Raw genomic sequence first — 19231 nt, forward strand, 5'->3', positions numbered from 1 at the left:
AAAGGCACAGGGAAGCTCAGTGAAGAGGCATCTGCCTGCCTGTGAACTGTGATGGAGACTGGAGAAGCACTTCCTTGTTATCATCAGCCCAGGGAGAGCCATTCGGAGGACGGAAATGCTAGCCATCAATCTCTCTGTGCACACAGTGTCTCTGTGTAATAGCTGATAGGCGCCTCCAAAGGGCTTTTTTTGCTCTTTGTTTGAAATGACATATAATGGGCCTGGACTTATCAGTGTCTCTAAATGCATTTTCTGTGCTCCATCCCCACTGGGGGATTTAGTCCATTCTAATGAATATGTGCAGGATTGATTTTGAACTTGGTATAATTTAATCCATCAATTTAACATTAAACAAGTGTGCAAAGGGAATCTCTTTGTGGATGGAAACCAGAAGGAGGACATTCTTATTAATTTGAAATGGACTTGAGAAATGAAAATCATCCACTGCTATTAGTATCTGCCACAGGGTCCCACGACTGGGCCACCCAGGAGGCAGCATGAGTCCCCAAGCAGCCAAAGCCTGTCGACAGCCATTTGAAGATTCCTGCAGCATGGCAGGCTTGCACTCTGTAGGAAAGGAAGAACGCGGCTGTCCTGGTCCCAGCGGCCAAGCCGAAGGCTGTCCTGAGCTCTGCCAGCCAGAGCCTGGTGGGCGGCCCCCTGCCTGGCTTGCTTTGCATCACTCAGAATTGCACCCAGTGCTCAGGACCGAACAACAGGCTGATTCCAAGTTTCTTTGATCCTAATGGATCAGGGTCTTTGGAGAGCGGATCATTTACACAATCTGAGGGGAAACAAGGGGCCCCCCAAGTCCACACAGGGGAAGTTGGAAGGTGTGCCGACATGGCTGTGGTTGCAGTCTGATGCCCACGTGGGGTTTAGGGCATGGCTCCGTGCCTTTGACGAAAGGTCGGGAACAAAACACCCCACCTGTGGAGCCCTGTTGGGTTACCTTCAGGCACGCTGGGTCCTGCTGCCGTTCCCAGCGACCCTCTGCAGGGAAGCAGGCCCCTGTTTGCAGCTGTCTGCTTTTCCTGTGCCAGACCTCCTTAATGTCTCCCACCCTCTTGCTGCTAGTGTATGAGCCAAACATGGGAGGTCTTGTTCCTGGGAAACTGGCAAGTGTCTCTGGCCGGCGTGATCTTCCAGCTTTATCAAGGCACTTCAAAGAGTCTGATCCTGGATTCTCCGTGGTGATTTCAGGGTTTTCCATAGAAACCAAGCCTCCTCCAGGATCTTAATTAGCAACCATGGAATGTCTTTGACCATCTGGTGACTGGGTCCTGAACTTGCAGTCGTATTCACAATTCAGCAGATGGGCCACAGAGAAAGAATCCTTTCAGCCTAGACTTAGAACAGTGACTTTTAGATGCAAATCAGCTGTTGGACCAACGTGCATGTTTTGGCTTTCTTATGTGGCGTTGTTGGCCACAGCCATGAAATTTCACTGTGGCAACAATGACCATGGCAAAGCTACAGGAGTCATTGGGACTGTGTTGTACTTTTTACTAACACTTTGTATTAGCTCGGTTTTCTTCAGAGTAACCCTGTTTCCTGTTTTTTCAGTTCCAGCTTTGAGGAAACCTGAAATTTTTACCTTTGGAAAAGTTATGTTGGACCTCAGGTTTAAGGTGCAAATTCAACAGGTCTACCTCATCTCATTCCTTCTGAAACACCACTAAAACTGCAGGAAGGAAAGGTTTTGTGAAAAGGCATAAATCGACTTCAACAGAGAGAACAGGAGAGTCGACAGAATGGGATTGTAGAAGGTGGAAAGCAGAAGGACCAGTGTGGCTCGCTGGGTTGGGCCAGGAAAGTGGACTTCTGAGAATAGCTGAGAAGCAACCGGCTTATGCCACAGAGTCCCCAAACGCCTCAGGCATGGGCAGCATCCCTGGACATGGGATTGAAGGTGCTGAAATCGTGGGTAGGGAGGAGGCTGGAAGTAGTTTCGAGAAGCAGCCAGGTGCCCGCATGCTGCTGCGTGGGTGGCCAGCCCCTCCACCACCCAGGAGCCTGTCCACTGCCTGGAGTGGGTAGCCAAGGCCTCTGGTCTGGAGGCTGCAGGCACAACTGCAGGAATAAGAGACTATGTCCCAAATGGTGCACTGAGATATCTCACTGGTACTGAGAACACCAGCGAGGGGGTGCTGTGTCAATGTTCTGCAGCTGTTGTATCAAATGACCACAAAATGGGGGCCTTAAAACAACAGAAATCATTCTCTCACTTTTCTGAAGGCCAGAAGTCCAAAATCAAGGTGAGGACAGGGCTGTGCTTCCTCTCAAGGCTCCAGGAAAGAATCTGTTCTCTGTCCCTTCCAGCTCCTGGGGCTGCAGGTGGTCCTGGGCTGGGGTCTGCACTTCTCTCTTCTCCATCTCCACATGGCCTTCTCTCTGGTGTGCGTCTCCTATGAGAACACGTGTGATGGCATTTAGGGCCCACCAGGATAATCCGGGATAATAGCTTCCTTTCAAGAGCCTTAACTGAATTATATCTGAAAAGATTCTTTTTTCCAAATAATGCAATATTCACAAGTTCTGGGGATCAGGGTGTGAACGTTTCTTTCTGGGGCCACCATTCAGCCCACTACAGATGAGAACATTCTTCTCTGGAGAATCTCAGAAGCCCAGGAACAGCCCTGAAGACATTAACTTCAGATGTGGCCAACAGACGGTTCAATTCATTTGCTAAGAGCTTCCATCCAGATATTTACGACCTCACTCTTAATCATGAGCAGATTTTACCAAACATCTGAGAAAAGATAAAATAAAAAAAATAATGAATAAAAAGAGCACCTTGGAGAAATAGCTCATTTAGGAAGAATGCAAAATAAAAAACAATTTTTAATATTCTCAGTGAGATAAGAGAAGGCATTCTACCCCCAACACAAAAACAGAATGCATGAAAAAGAACATTCAGCAAGGAAAAAAAAAAATCAGAAAAACAGGAAATAAGAGAAATGAAAAAAATTAATAGAATGGTTAGGAGATAAAATCGAGGAATCTCACAGAACATAGAGAAGAAAAGACAAAAAGATAGAAAATAGGGCCAATATTTGAATAGGAGTTCCATAAAGAAAAACTAGGGAAAAAGAGATAAAACAGAAGGTAGGAAAATATCAATGAAACGGTTCAAGAAAATTCCCTAGAACTTACAGATGTGTGTTTTCAGTGTGAAAGGGTCCATTTGGTGCTTCAGAGCAATGGATAAAAATAGACTCAGACCATGACAAAGTATCATAAGTTTCAGAACCTGGGAACAAAGATAAGCTTCTGCAATCCTCTGTAGAAGGAAAAGTAAGAATTAATATGACTTCAGAACTTTTTAATTGTAACACCAAAAACAAAAAAAAAGGGAAGAAATGCCTTCTAGATTTTTAAGGAAATTCTATACCCAACCAAACTATCCTCCAGGCATAAGGAAAGAATCAGGACATTTCCATCATGTGCGGTTTCAAAACACTTATTGTCCATACACTCTTTCTCACACAGCTACTTTGGGACACGGACCACAGAACAAGAGAGTACATCAAGAAAGAGGAAAAGACGTAGCTACGGTAAACAAGAGATCCAGCCCAGAAGAGGGCAAAGGATCTCAGCCTAGAAGAGAGTGAAGGTTGATCCCTGGGTAACAGGTGTGCCCAGGTGTACATGGTGACCAGTCCAGGTGGGGAAAGATGACTCAGGGAGACACACTCAGGACTCTTACCACCAAGATCCCCCACTGCTGGTGAATAATCTTCTTACCTTGAGGACAGAAGGCCAAGTGAGCAGAATACCACATGCTGATGAAGCTCTCAGACGTCCCTGCAAACCCTGCTCCCGTGCCAGCAGGGGACCCTCCCTTCACTTGACATGATATCTGAGAGCTGGGGAGGCCACAGTGACCACAGCACTGCCAGGTATACCCAAGAGTCCAGCCAGACGCCCTGATTGTCAGGAGCTCCCAGGGACGCCACTGCTGAGTGAAGAAGCTCAACCTTGCACAGTGCCCTCAAGACCTTGGAGCAGGTGCACATGGCTGCATATTTTTGTAACAATTGCAAAAGTAAGATATTTCCGTATGCTTTCTGAAAGAGAGCAACCTGGATTGTGAGAGTTCGGGTCTCGTAAGTCCTCGCCCTGCTTTATATTTTTGGAACTGCTCTGATGGGTTCTCGGGAAGCTGGAACCACGCCGGGCCACACAGGCTCTGGTGTTCAGCTGCCCTTCTCTGGGTCTGGGCTCACGACGGCAGTGCCACCCTGGCTGTAGACAGCTGGATGTGTGCTTGCACACAGGGCTTCAGAATTGAATAATTTGTTTTACAAATATAGATGCAAAAGGCAGTTAAAATGTAAGTAAGAACAAAGCACTGATTAAAAGTCAGGGTAGTTATCACCCTGGTCAGGAGAAATAGGCATGTGGGTAGCAACCGATGTGATGCTGGCTTTCCATTTTCTTCCTCAGGAGTAGGTGCATGGGTGTTTGTTTAACATGCAGATTCCACATACAGAGTTGTGGTAAAGACTCCTGCAGAGCAAGCAATCCCAAATCCCACCTGCAAATCTGCAGGGACAAAGAGAATCAGTCAGAGCCTCCCTGCATGCCGGCTAGAAGCTTAGACCAGTTGCTAAATAAAGTCAGCTCTCTAGAGAACCACAAGATCCAGCACACTTTCCCACACGCCACCGCCTGCAGCACCTACGTACTGAGCTCACAGTCAGCCCTGTGCAGCCTCACGTGCCCCACTCCGACCAGGGGCTGATAAGAAAGATGTCTTTTCTATAGATCTTTCCAGTGTCCCCTGGGGAAGTGACATTTGTCAATGGTCAGTAAGTTTAATTGATTCTTTGGGTTACACGTTCTACTTATTTATACCTACGACACGCCTTTGTCTCCGTTTGCTCTCTTGTGGTGTGGAGTACGGAGCTAACCCCATTCGCAATCTTAACATGCGACACAAGCTGCTCGTTAGCCCTGCTGTTCATCGTCAGTGAGACTCGCTGCCTGGAGGATGTGGGCCGGGGTGGGCTCTGTTGACCTGAATCTGCGGATCTCTCCTGAAGCTGAGAAGCTGTCTGCGGGATTCCTCCATCTCTCACTCGAAGCTGAGCCTTTGCAAAATCAAATGTTGCTTCACTGTTAGGGGCTTGCAATTGAAGGCCCTGGCAGAGGTCGGTGCCTGTGGGAGTTACAGAATGTGGGTGCTGGGCACGTTGTTCTTGCTGCAGTGCCTGTGGAACAAGAGGGTACAGAGAGAGCTGCCTGGGCACTGGCCATCACCAGGCTGTCGTCTGCAGGAAGAAAGACCGGGCCCCAGCCAGAGTTAGCCACGTGCTCCGAGAAGCTGGGATCACAGCCCCAGACATTGGCTTTGGCGAGAGGTGACGCTGCAGGGAGACCTGCTGCACAGACGGAGGCACTTCATAAGCTCACAGGTCGCAGGTGGGGTCTCCCTCCCACAACTTTCTGCAGGTGCTTGATGTTCCATGGACGTGAGCCCCACGCCAGAGCCCGCCTACCCGACGGTGCTGCGTTTCTGCAGGCTGGGCTGCGTAGAGACTGCGGAGGCATTTGTGAAACCTCTCACAAGCACTGATGTTGCAGCCAGCGGCTGTCCCCTCTCTTACCCACGCTACTTTTAGAGTGAAGTTCAGAGCACAGGATGCATTGTTGAAAGCCGGATGAAGTCGCTTGTTGTACCCAAGCAGCCAGAGAGGACATGTGGCCTTTTTCGTCTGCCTTTCTGGTGGGTTTCCAGAGTTGGAGACCTGCCCTCTTCAGGAGCTCAGTCTCTTGAAAGCCCCGAAGGGCCGCATATAACGTGGGGGCTACACCAGCAGAGGCCACGGGAGGGAGGCAGGCAGTGGTGGGCAGAGCCACCCGACGGCACACAGGGCCCTGCGAGGCCCCCGATGTGGGGTGTGGGTGCGGCACTTCCAGGGGCTGTGCTGGTTCCCAGGGCCCTCCTCGGGTCGTGGGGTGCTGGGCCATCCACGTGTAGCCAACGGCGCATTCTGTACGTGGGGACACCCCTTGTCCCTCCTCGGGCACTGGTCAGTGCAGCCCTGGAGCTGCTGGCAGCTGTGAGTCATTTTCTCCTCTTTACCAAGAAAAGATGTTAAAATTAAGAGACACTGTGGGATAATTTTGGAAAATGTTTATATGTGAGAGCTAGTGTTCGTGGCTCAGTTTCTCAGATGCAAAGTTCACTCATTTCACTGACATTTTCCCGTGTTCTGCTCATACCTAGTTAAGGTGTGTGTGTGTGTGTGAGCGTGCGTGTGTGTGAGTGTGGATGTGTGTGGTATGGCAGTGCACATGTGGTGCAACCGTGTGTGTATTAGGTGTGCGTTTCATTACGTCATGTGTATATAGTGAATATGTGGGCTGTGTGTGTGTGTTATATGTGTGTTATGTGTGCTATGGGGTGTGTGTGTGCTGTGTTCATGTGACACGTCTGTGTGTTACATGTCTGTGTTGTGTGTGCATGTGTGTCTGTGTGGTTTTTCACTGTCATGTGTGTGTTGTATGTCTGTGTATTCACCATGCATGTTGTGTCTCTCTGTGTGGTGTGTCTGCATGTCACATACATGTATCATGTGTTCGTATATGTCTGTGTGGTTTGTCACTGTCATGTATATGTTGTATGTTTGTGCACTGTGTATTTGCTATGCATGTTGTGCTCGTGTGTGTGGTGTGTGTCTGTGTTACATGCCTATGTTGTGTGTACACGTGTGTGGTTTGTCACTGTTGTGTGTGTGTTGTGTGTCTGTGTATTTGCTATGCATGTTGTGTGTGTGGCATGTCTGTGTATGGAATTGGGTAGGCACAAAGAGTCAGGCTAATCTCGCTGCTCTCAATCATAAAATGACAACCAAAATTTGCAGTCACACAGAGAAGATGAATTTGTTAATGCCTGGCTGGGTTTTTACCCAGGTCTTAACCACCTGGAGAGCTGAAGTGCGGCACATGTGATTGATGGAACGAGGCAAGTGTGATTTCTGCTGAGCACTTCAGCCATGAAATTCAAACTCAGCAAAAGATTTGGTTCCTTCTTAAGTCCCCTTTCTGTTGTTCTCGCCTAACCACTTGTCCCTGTTTTCCTCAGATTTCAGTACCTTTTCAGCTAGGTTATCTGATCAGGCCGATCTCACCTGGAAGAAGAAAAGGCTGCATCAGGTGGACTGTGTCATGCGTCTCGTGTCAGGACAGCTGCATCTCAGGCAGGCAGGGGCGAGGGCTCTCGGCTGATCAGGGCAGTGGGCAGCAGGGCAGCCATGCACCCTGCTCTGAATCGCCTCTGCCCAAAGCCAGACGAGTGACCTGAGACTCACAGCTCCCTCTCCTGCCCGGTAGGTGCTGGCAGTACGCACAGCGGACAAGGAGGGAAGGGGCTTCTTGCCCCCTGAACACCCCTTGCTGTCAGCAACAGGGACTTGGGCACTCCCACTTATAGAAAATACCCCTTGAAATGTTGCCCTTTGTCACCTCCAAGGTGCTCATGTGTCACAATCATCTGTCCCTTAAGCATATGATGGAAGCAATACTGTTTCTCTGAGATTCACCTTGGAGGACTCCAAATGGGAGGATCTTTCTGGTCCCTTGGGGTGGCCACGAGAACCGTCAGATCTGCTGCAGCGTGGAAGCCATCTGTCATGGGGAGGTGAACTCTGGGGACGGATACAGCAGGTAATGTTGGCAGGGTCACACGCCCGGGCACTGTCACGGAGCAGTCCACTCATGGGGAGGTGATCTACCACCATTTCTTCATTTCACCAGCCTGGTTGCTGTGCATAAATGGACACTTGCCATGTCTTTGTCGTTGCCAACTAAACTGGGAACAGAATTCCTAGTCACTGGTCAACAGGTGAAATGGAAGAATCCTAACAATAACTAAGAAAAGGGGCACCGGCTCTCCCCCAAGAGTGTACAGGGGTCCTCACGTTGGCAAGGCCTAGAGGAAGTCCCGCCTTGTGGGGTTAGCATGCCTTCAGCTCCTTTTGCCGTCTTATTCTACTTGCCACTGGGAAGCAGGTTCGCTTTGCATGGTGACCAACTTGCCTGAGTCCAGTGAGACAGGACACCGACGCACACAAGTTGCATGAAGCAGTTTTATTCCTTACGGACAGGCGGCAAAGGACAGCCAGGCTTGAGAAAGCCACCTGGGAGGATGGAGGATCTGCAAGTGCCCCACTTACAGCCCAGCTGAGGGATCCCGGAGGTTTACACCCCGGGGCTACAGGAGTCCCTGGGCTAAGGTGCCGACAGACATTCTGTTTTTAGGGGAACAGGAACAGAGCCTGGGCTATTCCAGAAACTCCCTCCTTATCTCAGGATGTTGTGTTCCCAGCACATTCTACAATTATTCCGGAGAACTCTAAATAAGAGAGGCGGTAGAACGGGGTTGGTCAAAGGCTACCTGGAGAATGTCCTGCAATTACTAGATAGGGATTCAGAAAGAATGTAAACAGTAAAGTGAACACAGTTGCAGAAACCCTGAAAAATGGATGATTCCGCATAAATGAACACAGCATACAACTAAGAATTAACTATTCCCTCCTTTCGAATGGGTCATTTTATTTTTTATTTATTTATTTATTTATTTATTTTTTCCTTTTTTTGTCTTTTTTACTGACTGGTAACGGGATCGCAACCCTCGGTGTTGCGCCTGCACCGCGCTCAGCCAGTGAGCAGGAACCGGTCTCCACCTGGGATCCGAACCCTCGGCGGGAGCGCCGCCGCGCTCCCAAGCGGTGCACTCTCCAGTGTGCCACCGGGCCGGCCCGAATGGGTCATTTTATAACATGCATTTTTACAATGTACTTTCCTAGTAAACAGAATAGATTTTGAAATGATTCTGGGGACACATTGCAGGCTTCGGATTTTGAGGTTTTAAAAGGTGACAAGGTGCAACTGTAACTATAGGTGCAAATGGTGTCATCAGATGGCCAGGCAACCACAGTAGTCCATTCTCTGAAGAGACTCGTGGTTCCCATGAGGTTGAGTTTGCTTGCATGTGTCTTACAAAGAAGGATCAAAAGATGTGTGGACCTATGATGCCAAGACAGGCTATCTTGGCTGCCTGTAAAGGTAAGTAGCAGAGATTCTCCTTACTTTTAACCAACTAATCCACAAACAGCCAACTTACTAGTTTGCAGAAAAATAAGGAAATTCTTCAGAAGCTCAATGTGGAACAAATCCGTCCCCTCAAGAGGTAAGCTGCTCTGACCAGCACCTGCTCTGAGTCGTCAGTGTGTCTCCGATGATCTTGAACTTCTGTCTTAACGGCCCTGTAAAGTGCGGGGTCGGGAGTTAAAACCTGTGTCGCAGCGTGTGAAGGTTTTGATAGACAACTCCTGCCTAGAGCTGAAACCCAAAAGGGTTACATCCCAGTACAAGGGCAAAGAAGATAAAAAAGTTGCCCCATAAGGCAATTTGCTGAACTCGACCTCCATGTTAGGGAAACAGGACCCTCTTGAGAATTTGGAAACACAGGGTAATACTGTGAGTTGAATTCATAAATCTGTGTATTCTAAAAATAGCAAGCTGGGAATTTAAGTGATCTTGGGTGGTTAGCACCCACAGAAGCCCCCTGGAAACAAAGGAAAATACACTCTAGAAGAACGCGTCTTCTGCTCAAGTCTCAAAGAATTTCCACAGGAATTTTACCCAGCATGAGATCACAATGAAAAGACAGAAAACACGTAAGAAAATAAGGCATAATAAGTGAGAAACAGCAGACTGAGATAAACAAATAGTTCAGATATTGGAGTTATCAGACAGAATATGTATGTTTAATATATGTAAGTAAATAAAAGAGGATTTGCAAATATGAAATACAACAGTCAACCATAAAGATGATCTTTCAAGTAACCAGATAGGGACTATCAATTCTGGCCAAAATGGAGTAAGAAGAACCAAATTAACCCCCCTACCCGAAACAGCAACAAAAATCTGGCAACACGTATGAAACAGTGGTTTTCGAGACACTAGACAGCGAGCCACAAAGGGCAGCAACCCACGAAAGACAAGAACCGAGTAAGCTGGACCCTAGAATTTCTCCAGTTTGCTGCTTTAAGGGTGTTTTTAAGCCATGGCGCAGGGAGCGGGTATCTCGGCATAGCCCAGCAGACTCGCTGAGTGCAGGAGGCAGGGACAAGAGTCTGTGGAGATGAAGGCAGCTGGAGGTTGTGGGGCAGAGTACTGCGGACAAGAGAGATGCAGAGTGAGAGCTCCTGAGACCCATGCAAGGTCCTGATGGAGCCTCCAGCTGAACACTGCTCAGTGCATATGGGTGAGAAAACTACATGAGGACACAGGGACAGAACCTCCTCATTCTGGGATCGGAGGTAGAGTGTCCAACACCAACACCCATACAGGGCCAAGGATATTACCTGTTCTCACCAGGAAAAGCTGAGCACACCAAGATTTATGGGGCATTGGGCAGAGCACATAGAAGTTAATTATTATGCCTTGGTAGTGGAGAGTAATTAGCCCTTAATTGAACACTGCTCAGGTCCTGCCTTACAAATCTTACAAGCAAGACCCAAAAGGATCAATCTTGTTTTAGAGAAACTCAACTTTGTCCTTGAACAAAGCTCAAGAGTACTCACGTGTATAAGAAATACAAAAGTATCCATCACCAAATAAAGATTTCAATATCCGGCATTCTGTTACAGGTTGAATTGAATTGTGTCCACCCAAAATGTGTATGTTGAACTTGGAAGGTTTATCTTCTTTGTTAATATGCTGGATTTGTAATGTTAAACTAATCTCGCAGTGCTGGCATAAGTTTAGTCATGACATATTATCCTATTATCCTTTTTATATATACTTGGATTTGATTTGCTAAAATTTTGTTTAGAATTTTTATATCCATGTTAATAACAGATATTTTTTCTGTAGTTTTCTTTTCTTGTAAGACTTTGTATGGTTTTGGTGTCAGGGTAATGCTGAGTGTATAAAATGAATTGGGAAAAGATGTTCTCTTTAATTTTACAGAAGAGTTTGTATAGAAATTATTTAATTTCTTCTTTAAAGGTTTGGGAGAATTGACCAGGGAAGCCACTCTGGAAAATGGTTTGGCAATTTATTAAAAAGTTAAACATACCCTACCTTATGATCCAGCCATTTCGTCCCTAAGTTTCTACCCAAGAGAAATTAAAGTGATGCTGAAAGAAGGGTCTGGGAGGGCCCATGGTTGGTCTCAACCCACCCTGTCCTCTTACCAGTTCTAGACTCCACCACAGGAAAGAATTCAAGAGCAGAGTCACAGTAGACAGTGAGAACGGCTTTAATGCAATGAATAAGATACAGATTTCAAAGAGAGAGTGCAGCCTGGCTCCAGAGACGGAGCAGGGCCCACCCCAAGTTTAACACAAATGTAAGAAATGCACACTTAGTTCAGTACAGAGTGCAGGCTGGCTCAGAGAGTGAGCAGCCACCTGCTGAAAGTAAGCCTAACACAAAAAATAAAGCATACGCTCCTCAGCTGGCAAAGTGCGAGTTGGCCCCAGGAAAGTGAGCAACTACCTGCCTTCTGCTGAGATTCAGCTTTTACAGTTTTGCCATCTAAAACACATTCACACTATCTATAAATATTCAACCAAGGGCATGGTCCCAGCATGGAACATAGTCTCACACATGCTCAGCTTGTCTTTTTCGGGGCATGTTCATAGGTCAAATCCTACCACATGCACTGAGCAAACTGAAGAATATTCTGTGCTCTTTAGCACCCGTCGTGGAAGGTCATTCAAAGGATAAGCTCATCTCCACTGAGCGTGCCCAGCCACTGGATTTGCATAAGCCAGCCCCTTGAGGTCTCAATTTCTCCATGTTGGTGACCAAAGTAGGTCTAACCAGCAACAGTGACTTTTCTCTAGGGAGGAGCTAGAAGAGGAGGCTGAAACCTTGGGGAATGGCTTGAAACCCAGAGGTGAGTCCTCTAGCTCAAGACCAGGAAAACTGAGCACCTCCTGTCTCAAAAGCTTATGTCCACAGAAAAACTCACGCTTAAATGTTCAAGGAACTTCCTTTGTAATAGTCCCGGATTGAAAATGAACCAAATGTTCATCAATGAGTAAATATGTAAACAGACTGAAGACGTGATCATGACTTCATGGTTGTTGTGTGAATCTGTCAAAATGTGCCAGCTCGTACACTTAAACATTTGCAGTTTATTGTATGTCAACTATAATGTTACAGAAAAACTAGAATATAAAATTTCCTTTAATAAACAAAAACCGAAAACAGCCATACATTATGAAAACAAAACCCTCACATATACTTCTGTAATAAAAATAATAAAATATATAAAAATATAACAATAGAAATAAAACTTGGATAGATGAGCTAAATAGAAGATACGACACAGATGAAGAGAGAATAAGTGGACTAGAAGAAAAATCTGAAAAAATTACCCAGAACGAAACATGGAGTCAAAGGAATTTCAAAACAAGTGAAACAGAGTTTGAAAGATATTAAAGATGAAGAAAGAAGACCTAATATGTTATCTATTTTTAAATCTTTTAAAATTGAAACACAATTAATTGTACATATCTGTGGGGTATAGTGTTGAATATCAATACCTGTGTGAAATATGAGATGCTCAAATCAGGATAATTAGTACATTCAACATTGCACAATGTCATCATTTTTTGTGGCCCTTTACCAATTTCTTGCTAAAACCCCCTTCCGCTTTCCCTTTCCCACCTCTGGTGGCCTCAGTTCTGTTCGTTTGCATTTCCCTGATGATTAGTGATGCTGAATAGTTTTTACATGTGTCTGTCAGCCATTTGAATGTCTTCCTTTTAAAAATGCCTTTTCAGCTCCTTTGCCCATTTTTTAATTGGGTTAGTTGTCGATTTTTACTAAATTGATTGAGTTCCTCATATATTCCGGATATTAATCCCTTGTCAGATTCATAGTTTGCAAATATTTTCTCCCATTCTGTAGACTGTCTTTCACTCTTTTAATTGTTCCTTTTGCTGTATAGAAGCTTTTTAGTCTGATATAGTCCCATTTATCTATTTTTCCTTTTGTTGCCTGTGCTCTTGGGGTCTTATTCATAAAGCCTTTGCCCAGTCCTACTTCCTGAAGTGTTTCCCCTATGTTTTCTTTTAGGAGTTTTACAGTTTCAGGTCTTATATTTAAGTCTTTAATCCATTTTGTGTTGTTTTTGGTAGATGGTTAGATGTGTGGGTCTGGTTTCATTCTTCTGCATGTGGATGTCTGGTTTTCTCAGCACCGTTTACTGAAGAGGCGTCTTTTCCCCAGTGTATGTTCTTGGTGCCTTTGTCAAAGATCAGTTGGCTGTAAGTCTGTGGGTTAATTTCTGGGTTCTCTATTTTGTCTCATTGGTGTGCGAATCTGTTTTTATGCCAGTACCATGATGTTTTGGTTGATACAGCTTTGCAGTATAATTTGAACTCAGGTAGTCTAATGCCTCTGGCTTTACTTATTGGCTCAGGATTGCTTTGGCTATTCAGGATCTTTTGTTGTTCCGTATGAATGTTAGGATTGCTTTTTCTATTTCTGTGAAGAATGACATTGGTATTTTGATGAGGATTGCGTTGAATCTGTAGATCACTTTGGGTCATATGAACATTTTCACAATGTTAATTCTTACAATCCAAGAGCATGGAATGTTTTTCCACCTTTTTGTGTCTCCTTAATTTCTTTCAGCAGTGACTTGTAGTTCTCTTTGCAGAGAACTTTCACCTCCTTTGTTGAATTTATTCCTGGGTATTTTGGGGTTTTTCTGTGTCTATTGTAAATGGACTTGCTTTCTTGATCTCTTTTTCCACTAGTTTGTTATTGGAGTATAAAACTGCTACTGATTTTTGCATGTTGATTTTGTATCCTGACACTTTCTGAAATTGTTTATGAGCGCTAAGAGTTTTCTTGTACAGTCTTTAGGATTTTCTGTATACAGGATCATGTCATTTGCAAACAAGGATAGTTTGACTTTGTCTTTTCCAAGCTGGATGCCCTTTATTTATTTCACTTTCCTGATTGCTCTGGCTAGTACTTCCAATACTATGTTAAATAGGAGTGGTGATAGTGGGCATCCTTGTCTTGGTCCTGTCCCATTCAGGATGATATGGGTGGTGGGCTTGTTGTAAATGGTTTTCATTGTGTTGAGATACTTTCCTTCTATACCTAATTTGCTGGGAGTCTTTATCATGAAGGGATATTGAGTTTTGTCAAATGCTTTTTCTGCATCTATTGAGATGATCATATGGTTTTTGTCCTTGATTTTGTTGATGTGGTGTATCACATTTATTGACTGTGTACGTTGAACCATCCTTGCATTCCTGGGATGAATCCCACTTGATCACAGTGTAAAACATTTTGGCATTGCTGTATTCAGATTGCTAATATTTTGTTGAGGATTTTTGCATCTATGTTAATCAAAGATATTGGCTTGTAGTTTTCTTTTTCTGTTGTATCTTTGTCTGGTTTTGGTATCAGGATGATGTTGGCCTCATAGAATATGTTTGAGAGAATGGCCTCTGTTTCAGTTTTTTGCGATAATTTGAAGAGAATCGGTATTAATTCCTCTTTAAATGTTTGGTAGAATTTAGCAGTAAAGCCATCTGGTCCTAGCCTTTTCTTTTTTGGGAGATTGCTGATTATTGCTTCAATCTCATTCCTTGTTATTGGTCTATTCAGGTTTTCAAATTTGTTAGTGTATAGTTGCTTATAATAGTCTCTAATGATTATTTGTATTTCTATGGTATCAATTGTAATGTCTCCTCTTTCATTTCTGATTTTGGTTATTTGGGTCTTCTCTCTTCTTTTTTTAGTTAGCCTAGCTAATGGTTTGTCTATTTTGTTTATCTTCTTAAAAATCAACTTTTTGTTTCATTGATCTTTTGTATCATTTTTGAGGTTTCTATTTCATTTAATTCTGCTCTGATCTTAATTATTTCTTTCTGTCTACTAACTTAGGGATTGGATTATTCTTGTTTTTCTAGTTTTTGAGGTGTAGAATCAGGTTGTTTATTTGAAATCTTTCTATTCTTTTGATGTAAGCATTTACTGCAATAAACTTCCCTTTTGCAGTATCCCATAGGTTTTGGTATGATGTGTCTTTATTTTCATTAGTTCCAAGAAAGTTTTTGATTTCCTGTTTAATTTCTTATTGGACCCATAGGTCACTCAGGAGCATGTCATTTAATTTCTATGTATTTGTATAGTTTCCAGAATTTCATTTGTTATTGATTTCTAGTTTTAATTCATTCTGGTCTGAAAAGATACTTGAAATGATTTCAATTTTTAAAAATTTGTTGAGACTTGCTTGATTTGTGACCTAACACATGGTCTAGCCTAGCAAGTGTACTGATGAAAAGAATGTATATTCTGTAGTTGTTGGGTGAAATGTTCTGTAGATATCTGCCAAGTCCAATTGGTCTAAAGTGTAGTTTAAATCCTGTGTTTCTCTGCTGATTTGTTGGCTAGATGATCTGTCCAATGCTGAGAGAGGGGTGTTCATGTCCCCAACTACTATTGTATTGGGATCTATCTCTTTCTTTAGGTCTAATAATGTTTGCTTGATCTGGGTGCTCCAGTGTTGGGTGCATATATATTTATGATTGTTATGTCTTCTTGCTGGATAGATCCCTTTATCTTTATATAATGGCCTTCTTGGTCTCTTTATATGGTTTTTAGCTAAAAGTGTATTATATCTGATATAAGAATAGCTACTCCTGCTCATTTTTGGTTTCCATTTACATGGTATATCTTTTTCCATCCCTTAACTCTTAGTCTGTGTGTGTGTTTCCAGGTGAAGTGAATCTTTTGTAGATAGCATATAGTTGGGTCTAGTTTTTAATTCCATCAATCAGTCTGTGTCTTTTGAGTAGGGAATTTAATCCATTTACATGTAGGGTTGTTATTAAAAGGTATTTTCTTATTCCTGACATTTTATTGGTTTTCACTTGGATGTTTTAAATATCTTTTGTTCCTTTCTTCCCCTTTTAGTACTTGTTGGTTTTTGGTTTAGTTATTTCTTTACCTAGAAAAACTATCTTTTGGGAAGTTTTCAGTTTTATCTTAAAGGAGATATACACAGTGTAGACCCTCAACAAATGCTTAGGACATGGAGGGAAGGAGCGACAGAAGGAGACAGAAAAAAAGAAATGAGCTGCAGGGTCCAATGGCAGAGCTTGTATTAGCTGGTCAGGAGTAGCTGCTTCCAGCACCTTCTTTGCCACCACTTCGAGGACCGACAAGCTTTTGGAGACAATTATATGAAACCTTACTTCCTTATGTATTACTTTCCTGCCATTCCTAATAAGCTACATTTTAATTTAAAACAGTAATTTCTAGTGCAATTCATTTACAGCAACACAATTCATTGTGATCACAATGCCATAATTTATGTTTTAAGTAATTTTTAATGCTTGTAGCAGCTGGGTCTCTGAAGTGTGAAAATAGCTAACATTTTTCACCTTGTGCAGCTGAGGGGAAAAAAATCTCTGCTCTTTAATTATATAACCACCAAAGACAGCATGCAGCAGGCAGAGCAGTTATAATTGCAAAATAAGAAATGATTTGCCTAAGAATATAGCAAAGTCTTTGAATGTAAACATATAAATGTCAGGATATAGCAGGTAAAGCCTGGAGCAGAAATGTACATACACCAAATTCACAAGCAGCTGTAAGTTTAAGTCAAATTGATTAAGAAAGGAAGCATTATTAGGAAGACAGAATTACAGAAAGAGTAGAAATAGTTCCCTCTAACCAAAAAGAGCTGTATTCAAAGGGCAAGGGGTAAAGGTTTGTTTCTGTTTGCAGAAACAGATGCAAAACACTCATTCATCCCATGCCTCAGCCTTGTGTGGTGTCCGGCTGTAGCCACAGACAAGTCTGAGGGGCAGCAGCCTTGGAGGGTCACCTGTGTCCTTGCACACCTGTTCCCAGCCATAACTATTTTATCTTCAAATTAAGAAGTTCTAGGGTGATGAAGCCACCTGTGCCCTCATACAATGAAAGTCCTTCACTGCACACTTTGCAGCAGACTTGCTGGGCAGGACTGTGGCTTTTCAGCAGGTGTGGGGTAGTGGAAGGTCGTCCCACTGCCCTCCAGCACAGACACCTCCAAGCCAAGTCTCAGTTCCCTCCCTTTTTGCTGACTTTCTGCGTGGAAAGAAGTCCATGTCAATTTCGTCACCACCTAATGGGGTTGGTGCCTCATCTCGAAAAGAGCAGACCCTTCCCAGGGCCTCCCTTCAACGTTGCAGGTCTCGGCCCTAGAAGGATGTGCAGGTCAGATCACCTGGACAGGTTGCCGGCATCTGCCCTTACCTCTGCCTCTCCCCTATCCCGTTTTAGTTTGCCCTCCCAGAGAATCACGCTAACATAAACGTGCGTAAACCTGCGTGCCGTGGCCCTCCTCCCTAGCAGCACACTCCTCTAGGGCATCAGAACTAGGGAAAGAAATAGGGAGCTTGAGAAATTCCCACCACGACCCCGATGAGCTTGCTCAACCTCTCTTTGTTCCTCTCCCTCCTGCTTTCTTCTTTCTTCCCTCCCTCCCTCCCCACCTGCTGCAGCAGAACTGCTGGGCAGGACCAGGCTGCTGTGGAGGCACCACTGTTGGGAATGTGGGGCTGTCCTGCCTTCCCTCCTGAGCACCAGGCTGGTGGCCACAGGGTTCCCCCGGGTGACTGGGTCCAGTACTTCTTCTGAGTGGAGGGCATTCCTCTATCCAGGGATTTAGAGACCCACTGATGTCGAGCAGAAACAAAATATGAGCCACCTGTGCAATTTCAGGGAAAAGAAAAAGGTGAAATTAATTTTAATGATAGTTTATTGAATCCAATTGATTTAAAATACGTCATTCAATATGTACTTAATATACAACTACTAGTGAGGTATTTTACATTATTTTTTATTTTTGTAAGAGGACTTTGGAAGCCACTCCTTTTGGTTCAGACCAGCCACATTTCCCAGGCTCAGGAGCCACGCAGGCTGGTGGCCACCAAGGCCGATGGTGCAGTTCCAGACTCTGGAGACTAAGCCGAGCCCTGGAAGTTTACTAAACGCTCGCCTGAATAAACTACCCGTAGCTACTCCCAAATGCTGTGGGGAGGCCACAGAGTGAGGTCGGGTGTGAGCGTTTGGTGAGTTTCTTTGCGGGAGGGTTGGGACCAGGTCTGCTCTGTCTGGGGATCTCTGCTCCTTGCTCTGGCCCCTCTGTGTTGCCCCGGCCTCCTGTCCAGGCTGCTTTCTGGCCTGAGTCTACATCACTCTGATACCAAAGCTGGGAAGGGTTCTCTCATCTCCAAAGACAATCATGGAGTCGGCTTGTCGCTGTGGGCCCCTTTGAGGAGGCGTCATTTGAGTGACGACTTGAGGAAGATGGGAGGGAACCGGGCTTGCTGATTACCAATCCCGAGGGACCTCTCCCGCGGTGTGGAGGACAGCACGTGGTGACAATCTCCGTGTTGACCACCAGGCACAGGAGCCCAGGTACATCTGCCTGCTGCCACCAGGCTGCAGAGCCACCCATGCCTGACTCTGGTGAGAGACAACACACTCACATGAAGCAAGCTACGAGAAGTGGGCTCATTACTTACAGACAGACAACAGGACAACACAAGCCTCAGATCCATTGTGATCAGTCCCCCAAGGCTCAGAAAGCTACCGGGGGCAGGGATAGAGTCCCAACCACCTGTAGCCTGTTCACGCCGCAGCTAAAGGACCCTGAAATGCAGCCCGCCCTGGATTTTGTAGCTCAGGGGCCATGCGACATGCTGGGCAAAGCTCCGAAGGCCATCCTGCTTCCAGGGAGGGAGGCACAGAACTGTTCCGGGCAGTCCCTTGCTGTCTCGGGATGCCACACCACCAGCACATGCCACAGTTATCCTGAGAACTACGAGCAAAAAAGGGGGAGAACCGGGTCAGTCCAAGGACAGCCGGGGATCATCCACCAGTGGCGTGGGAGATGCAGGTTTTCTGCATGGGATGGGGGTGAGGGAAGGACTTTCCAGGCAGATGGACAAGGCCATGCTAGCCCTGTCCTCCGTTGGCCCCCCTGGCTCTCCTGTGCCTCAGCCCTGAGGTCTGCGAGTAGCTTCCATCTCTGGCCTACTCATGATCTGTAGCTTTCACCCCATTTTGGGCTTCGATCCGAGTGTGGCAGGGTGCCCTTCTGCCCTGTTCTCCATGCACTGCATGCAGGAGACGCACCTCTGGCAGGGACAGAGCCCACCCACCACCCCGCTCCCCCTCCTCAGAT

The sequence above is a fragment of the Galeopterus variegatus genome, unplaced genomic scaffold, assembly GCF_000696425.1.
Source record: "Galeopterus variegatus unplaced genomic scaffold, G_variegatus-3.0.2 Scaffold2521, whole genome shotgun sequence".
In the NCBI taxonomy this organism is placed as follows: Eukaryota; Metazoa; Chordata; class Mammalia; order Dermoptera; family Cynocephalidae; genus Galeopterus; species Galeopterus variegatus.